Source organism: Phoenix dactylifera, unplaced genomic scaffold, assembly GCF_009389715.1.
Source record: "Phoenix dactylifera cultivar Barhee BC4 unplaced genomic scaffold, palm_55x_up_171113_PBpolish2nd_filt_p 000213F, whole genome shotgun sequence".
In the NCBI taxonomy this organism is placed as follows: domain Eukaryota; kingdom Viridiplantae; phylum Streptophyta; class Magnoliopsida; order Arecales; family Arecaceae; genus Phoenix; species Phoenix dactylifera.
In genome coordinates this window covers 647,614-654,581 of record NW_024067724.1, presented here as the reverse complement: position 1 = coordinate 654,581, position 6,968 = coordinate 647,614, and positions in this window count along the sequence as shown.

The window sequence follows — 6,968 nt, the reverse complement described above, 5'->3', positions numbered from 1 at the left end:
TTCGTCAAACTTGGTCCATGTGGCGTCTTTCTATTGATGCTTTCTGGGTCATGGAGATGTGGTGTAAATGCAATCTAAACTTAGAAATAGAAGATAAAAAAAATACGACAAAAGTTTGCTCCTATTGTGATAAATACTCTAGCAAAAAGCAATCATGCAATGATGAGGCTTTAGTGTTGTCTAGTGAAGAGCAGTTAGAAGGATTTTATATTCCCTAAAGATGTGTTAGGTCTAGATTAAAATCCTAGTGCAACTACACATGGATGTTAAACATTAGGCTTAAGAAAGAGAAAATCAAGAGTTCAAAATGGATATTACCCAATAAAATGAGGTATTTATTTAGTTCTTTTGGTGCATTTTCTTTTAGTTCAAGTTATACGATGTGACTAAAATCCTTATCATGAATCCTTGACCTACCACTAGTTTCTACCTTAGAAGTAGTTGTAACATAGAATTTCTACCATCGTAACCTATTACTACACTTCTATTCCTATCCAAACCTATCTTCTTCGAATGGTTGTATGATTGTAGTGAAAGTTCTTGAAGATCATGGCATCTGGATCTATGCTACTCTCCATCTTCCCTTTGATTACCTTCTTTTTCCATCAGCCAACGAGTTTTTTGGCATACCTGAACAAGATAAGAAGAGCCAATATGGCCTATAATATTGAGGGTTGTGGGGCAACAACGTCAGTGGAAGTTTCTGTTTTCTCTTCATCAACATCCATGTGCTCCAATACCATATATTAGGGGACAAACTACTAATCAATTAGCAGTGAATACAGGCTAAGAAGCAAATACGATGATGGGTTTTACCTCTACCAAATCCTCCATGGTTTCAACCTATTGGTCAAATTTAAATCTCACTGCTACCACAACCTCCATATCTTCAAATCAGCCAAGTTGAATGCAATCCAAGTCCAAAACTTAGGCCGATGGATGTGGTGTCAGGTACATCCATCACCTTTCTGATCATCGATTGATGGGATATAGGGTGCATTATTTACAGCATATCCCAATCGATTGTGATCTAAAGGTTGATACACTAAAGGAGGTGCAGGCTAAAACACCAAGGGCACAAACCAAATGAATGTGGTGTAGATTCAAGAGAAAACGAGAGTTATCAATCTATAATGAGACCTTAGTAAAGCACAATCCAAGAATGGTAGTTACACCTATCTTACCACTGCTCATAATATAGGAGTGGGGTAGTTATATCTATCCATGCTATAAGAGAAGTGGGATAGTTATACCTATCTTCCCACTACCCATGATGTGAGAGGAGAGGTAGCACTACCTATCATATATAGTAATAGTGGGTCATGTAGCATATAATAGGAAGGATAAGTTTCTAAGATGAGTAGTGGGACCCATCTTATCAATTATGAGGAGCTGCTTATAAATTTTAGATTATAATATTGAGATGAGGATCCTTCTGTTGGAAGTATGCCCTAAAAGCCAATTTAGCAGATGCATTGTAATTATTCTGGAACATAAATTTTATATTTGACCTTTTTATTGATTAATAAAATTGGGCATATTGCTCATTCATGTTATTATGTATCCATGAATCGTCCTAAGAATTAATAAGATGATAACACATATTCTCAAGAGTTAAGAATTTAAGACATGTGTTATTAGGTAGTTAATTTCTGAATTACTCATGATCGATGGATCATCATGAAGGACGATGATTGATCCGATAAGATTAGTACATAGATCACTTTTCTTGATGGACGAGTCTTGAGTCCACAGTGTTGGAATATTGGAGTGATTGTGCAAGTGCTTGTTAGAGAATAACGGTACTGAGCATGACCGAAAAAAGAAGTCACTTGGATGTCTATCCACTCGTCAGTGATTTACTTGATGCTGCAGTTGTATGACTAGTACTTAGACTCTCGATGCCTCAACTAATCACCGTGAGGTTGCTGTAGTTTGACGAGCGCATAAACATGGGCCCTAAGGATGCTTATCGTGCAGATTGCTGCAGTAGATTTACTGTCGGATTAGGATTGCATCTAGATGGGATCTATCGACCTTGATAGATTAGGAGTGATCCTATATGATTTATGAGACTAAGTTCGAAAGACCTTGGCCAAGGCAATTTTGGAAAAAAAAATTTCAATCTTGAACTTGAGTCAAATAAATTTGACATAAGACAGATGATGGAGTTTGACGAGTTATCCATAACCTCTATCTTATCGGGATCCACGATAGAGGTACTGTATCATACGCTAACTGCACCTAGAAGTTCATCCATTTCATTTTGCTGGGTTGCCACTATATACTGCAAGGTGTCATTAGTGGATTGTAAGACTCAAAAATATTCACTTGATGATCAATGAACCCTGAAGAGAAGAGCTGAAATTGTTTCAACCCATTGAAAGGAGTTTCAATGATATTGTGATGGAGATTACAATATATCTCACTACCAAATAGAATAGAACCTATGGGGTCACACACGTTAGAGGTTTTGATCGTTCCGGCAGTTATATTGTGATTTAGAATCGCAATAGATCTTAATTATCAATTTGATTGATAATTGTTTAACCCACTAAGAGTTAGTGAGTTAAAGAAGAAGGATTTGCAATTGGATTATAATTTAATTGATTCAATTAGGCTTAATCAATTAGGCTTAAACCTTATTAGATAAGGAAGTTAATTCATGAAGTCCAATTTGGATCCTAATTGGATTAGGATTCACATGGATCAATTTGGAGGACACATTGGGTCCTAATTAGATTAGAATTCAATTAATCAAGAGGCACCAAATGTTTTCTAATTGGATTAGAAAATTTAAGCATGAAAGGAAGGGAGTATCCCTTCCTTCATGCGGGCCATAGCAAGGGAGAAAACAAGAAGGGGCGTCCGCCCCTCCTCCTTGTCACACGCCCAAAGGATGGAGGGGGCATCTCCCTCCTTTCCTTCTTTGGTTCCACACGCCACAAGGAAGGGGCATCCGCTCCTCCTCTTTCCCCTGGATTGCCACATGGCGTAAGTAGAGCCCTTGATTCTCTCCAATCTCTTTTAAGTAAGGAGTGTGGAAGAATTAAGTAAGGGGTGTGCAAGAATTAAGTAAGGGGTGTGGTAGAATTTGGAGAGATGAATCAAGGAGTGATTTCTCATTAAAATTATTCCTTATTTAGATAGGTATGAGATGCCTATAAAAGGAGGGGTGGTGTGAGGACTTAGAAACATTGGATGTGCATCAATTTCAGCCGCCCACCCCCTTCCTCCTATCCTTCCAGGCATGAGCAAGAAAAAGGGAAGAGAAGCAGCGCCATCTTCTTCCTCTTTGTCCTTCTTCTTCCTCTTAAAGCAATCAAAGAGTTGATTGAAAGAGAGAGAAAATCAGCCATCAAGAGAGAATCTCTGCAAGGAAGCTAGCACCCCGGTGAGATCAAGGTTCTTGGAGCGATCTACCTCGTATGGATACCTATAGCGGCCGGAAGCTTGTGCGGCTTCAAGCGAACCAAATACAGCGATCATCAGATAGTGGTGAAGATCTACCCACTCAAAGGTAAAGATATGATCTTTGCAATTCTGAATAGTATATCTGAAATTTAATTAAGTTAGTAATTTTAATCGTTCCTTAGATTTCATAATTTTTTGAGTTAGAGAACTTAGAATTTTTTTGAAATTTACGTTTCCTAGAATGTTCATAAGATGAACGACCTCGCGCGTGTTTTTCCACTGCGATCGTTGCAATGCGTGCGGGGATAACCCGTCACCTTCAACATCAATGAATTTAGCTTACCTTTTGTTGGTGGTTTTACTATTTCGTCCAGGCAAGTACCAGAAAACTTAAGGTCCAAAGGAACTTGGTGAACTAGTGAAGAAAGATGCTAAGTCTTCCACAACAACAAGGTTGGTGTGCATGGGCATGCTACCAGTATTTGATCAGCTGAAAATGTGATGATGAGGATCAAAGGAAGGATAGAGAGTAGCGTAGGTCCAGGTAACTTGACCTTCAAAAATTTTCATGACTATCACACTATCCTTCAAAGATGAATAAGAGGGTGTCGCACTGGGCTAATGTAAAAAAGTATAGCATTGGGATATGGTAGAGATGTAGCACTAGGCTATAGTAAGGGCGTAGTTTGGGTTATGGAAGAAAAATAAATTATATATACTCCTAGGATAAAAAATAAATTAAACTAAGATAAAAGATAAAGATTTATTAGAATATCGAAGGATCAACTATAAAGTATACTTTCTACTAATTTGTACTAACATATAATAAATTTGCATTCCAACGATTGTTCTCATGTTTAGCCTCCGCTATTGGTGGTTCTAGTAATTGGTGCTAGTTATCTTCTACCATGCCCATTCATTAGTACGATCACTTTGCAATTGTCAATCTATTAATCATATCTTTTCAGCTTAAGATATAGTTATGTATTTAAGACTATCCCTAAGATTGTTTGTCACTTCGGTCTATTGCACATATTGCAGTTGACCATCATGAAGTTCTAAGCTTTTATCCTACTTTTGACCAAACTCTCCTTCTTCGGTCTATACTTGGTAAAATTTGTCATTGTCTAGCCCTCTCCAATTCAGTGAGGGTCACATGAGTTTCACATACTCTGATTTCATCACATCTAATCCATATTGTGTTTGCTCTTGATCTTCATTGAATTGTTGAGATGGGGGTGTAAACAATGGCCTCCATATCTTGTTGGCCTATGATTAACAAGCCAATGAGATGTTTATCATCATTTCATCGGTTCCTATGGAGTCGTAAATATGTTTCACTAATCGATTATTATTCTTCTTTTACCGAAGCATTATCTTAGTAATTTGTTCTTTTTTTTCTATTTTTCTTGAGCTTGATACTTCTACTTTTATAAAATCCTCCCATGTACCGAAACGGCCCATGCGTTGCTTGAAGGATCCTCTACATCTATGGAGTTCTAGCTTTAACTTCCGCCATAATGGGGATATTGATTTATCTTTAGGTAAGGCATCCTTCTACTTTATGAATAGGCCCTACATTCTTCTCTTCATTTCTTACCCCTTTTCTTCCTTCTGATTATTCTCTTGCCTCTTGATCTTCTTATTGTGAAACTTAGTATTGGATAGGGCGTTTCATTTATTTCGATCGGCCGGCTTCTGAATAGTTTGTCATATCAACGTACCATCACAAGTCAGGGTGTACAAACAGATTTTGTCAGTTTAGAATGCCATTACTATCAAATTACTATCTGGTTGAGGGCTTCCAAATTGGTAAGTTGTCACTTTCCAACTGACCTTCAGACGATCTCGTAGCGGTGGCCATATAATTAATAGGTTCCCTCGTTCGTAGAAGGGCACGATGATTGAATGCATAACCCATTCTTGATTAAAGCAATCATCAAACCGTAGGAGGGGACTGCTTCCAAAATCCCTTACCTTTTCTAGGCTGGTGGAGCAAACCCTTGCATATGTTCATTCCATCAACTATGTCCATAGCTTGACCCCTAGGTTGACCCATTGTACTCGTTCTACCTCTATTATAGTCGAGAAAAATTGCTGCATGCAGACATTGGATTATCTTAAAGGTTTAGCGGGCTAGCAACGGTGAAGACTATTAGCCTTAGTCAAAAGCAGAGCAATCACTTTGATAGCGTCAATCTAATCAGCTTTGTATTCATACTTGTGCAATTGTATTAAGCGATACTAAAAGTAGCATGACCTTTTAACTTTGTATTTTTTTGCATGCTTTTCTCAATGCTAGCTTTCCATTAGTGGCTTGAGTATTATTTGGCCTACCCCTTGGCAAATCAAGCTAACAACCTCCAATGTTGATCAAAAGGAGTAGATCGAATCCTTGATGTGCAAAGTTGGCCAACATCCATCGAGAAGTATGATTTCTGAAGAAGCCTGTGAATCATTGTCCAAAGTTCTCCAAGAAGAATGGAAGAGATTGAAGTAGTGAAAGGCTTGTAGAAGAAAAAATTATCGTAGCATTACTATTTGTATCAGCCTACTAGCCAAAACTTGTGGGGAATTCCTAATTAGATAGTATAATACTATTTATTTATTCCACTTTTAGAACAAATTTATTAATTCTTCGATCCTCCAATAGCTTTCGTATAGTATTGAGACCCATACTATCTAGGTGAGGGCCTTTAATCATTCGTAACATCGGGCACCAGGTTGAATCAGCCCTTACATTGTCATGTTGACCTCTGGCATAAGAAATAACTATTACTTAGAAAACCTTTGAAAGCTCCATTTATAAGGTTGCCTCTTAGTCCTTATGATTCTCTCGACCGATTTTATGAGACAGTTAAAATTTTGCCCTTTACTCTAAGACAAATGATCAAGAACTATTGTTGGCATGGATCTACCAACTTTTCTAATAGTCTTTTGTAGCTCACCTTGATTGATAGTCTTAAATCTTGGTTGACCGAAAATAGTTCGGCCTGCTGCAACTTTTGCTAGCATGACTTTCATGAAACCTCGATTAGTAGATTCAAAGGGCTTAATGGTATCACCTTCAGTTATTGTCCCCAAATAAGCCAAAATCTCTAATTTAGGTTCATAGATCTTAGCACCTTTGTGCACTAGTTAATAAGCTGAATCATTTATTCTAAGGATGGATTCAATGATCTTCACCATTGAACTTGCAGTACTATGCTATGGCTTTGCATATCAGCTTTTAATCATAAAAACAAGTTTTTGAAACCTTAGTGGTAAAATCAAAGACACTGCATATTGATCCAAAAGCCCTTAGTATAGCGGTTGCTTTTCTTGCAACTACTTATTGGATCTTCTTCCACATCCTGTGATGGTAGCTACGTGGTTTCTATACCATAACCTATCCCACTAGAAATAATCGGACGAAGGCTATACACGGTTCCACCTGAAGCAATGCGATGATGACAATGCAAGGTCCCACTTGGCTTGCTATAAAAGACTTATTAGCATTTTTTCGATCCCATCCGCAAGTGTCGAAAACTTGGTGTTCTAGAAATTTGATTATC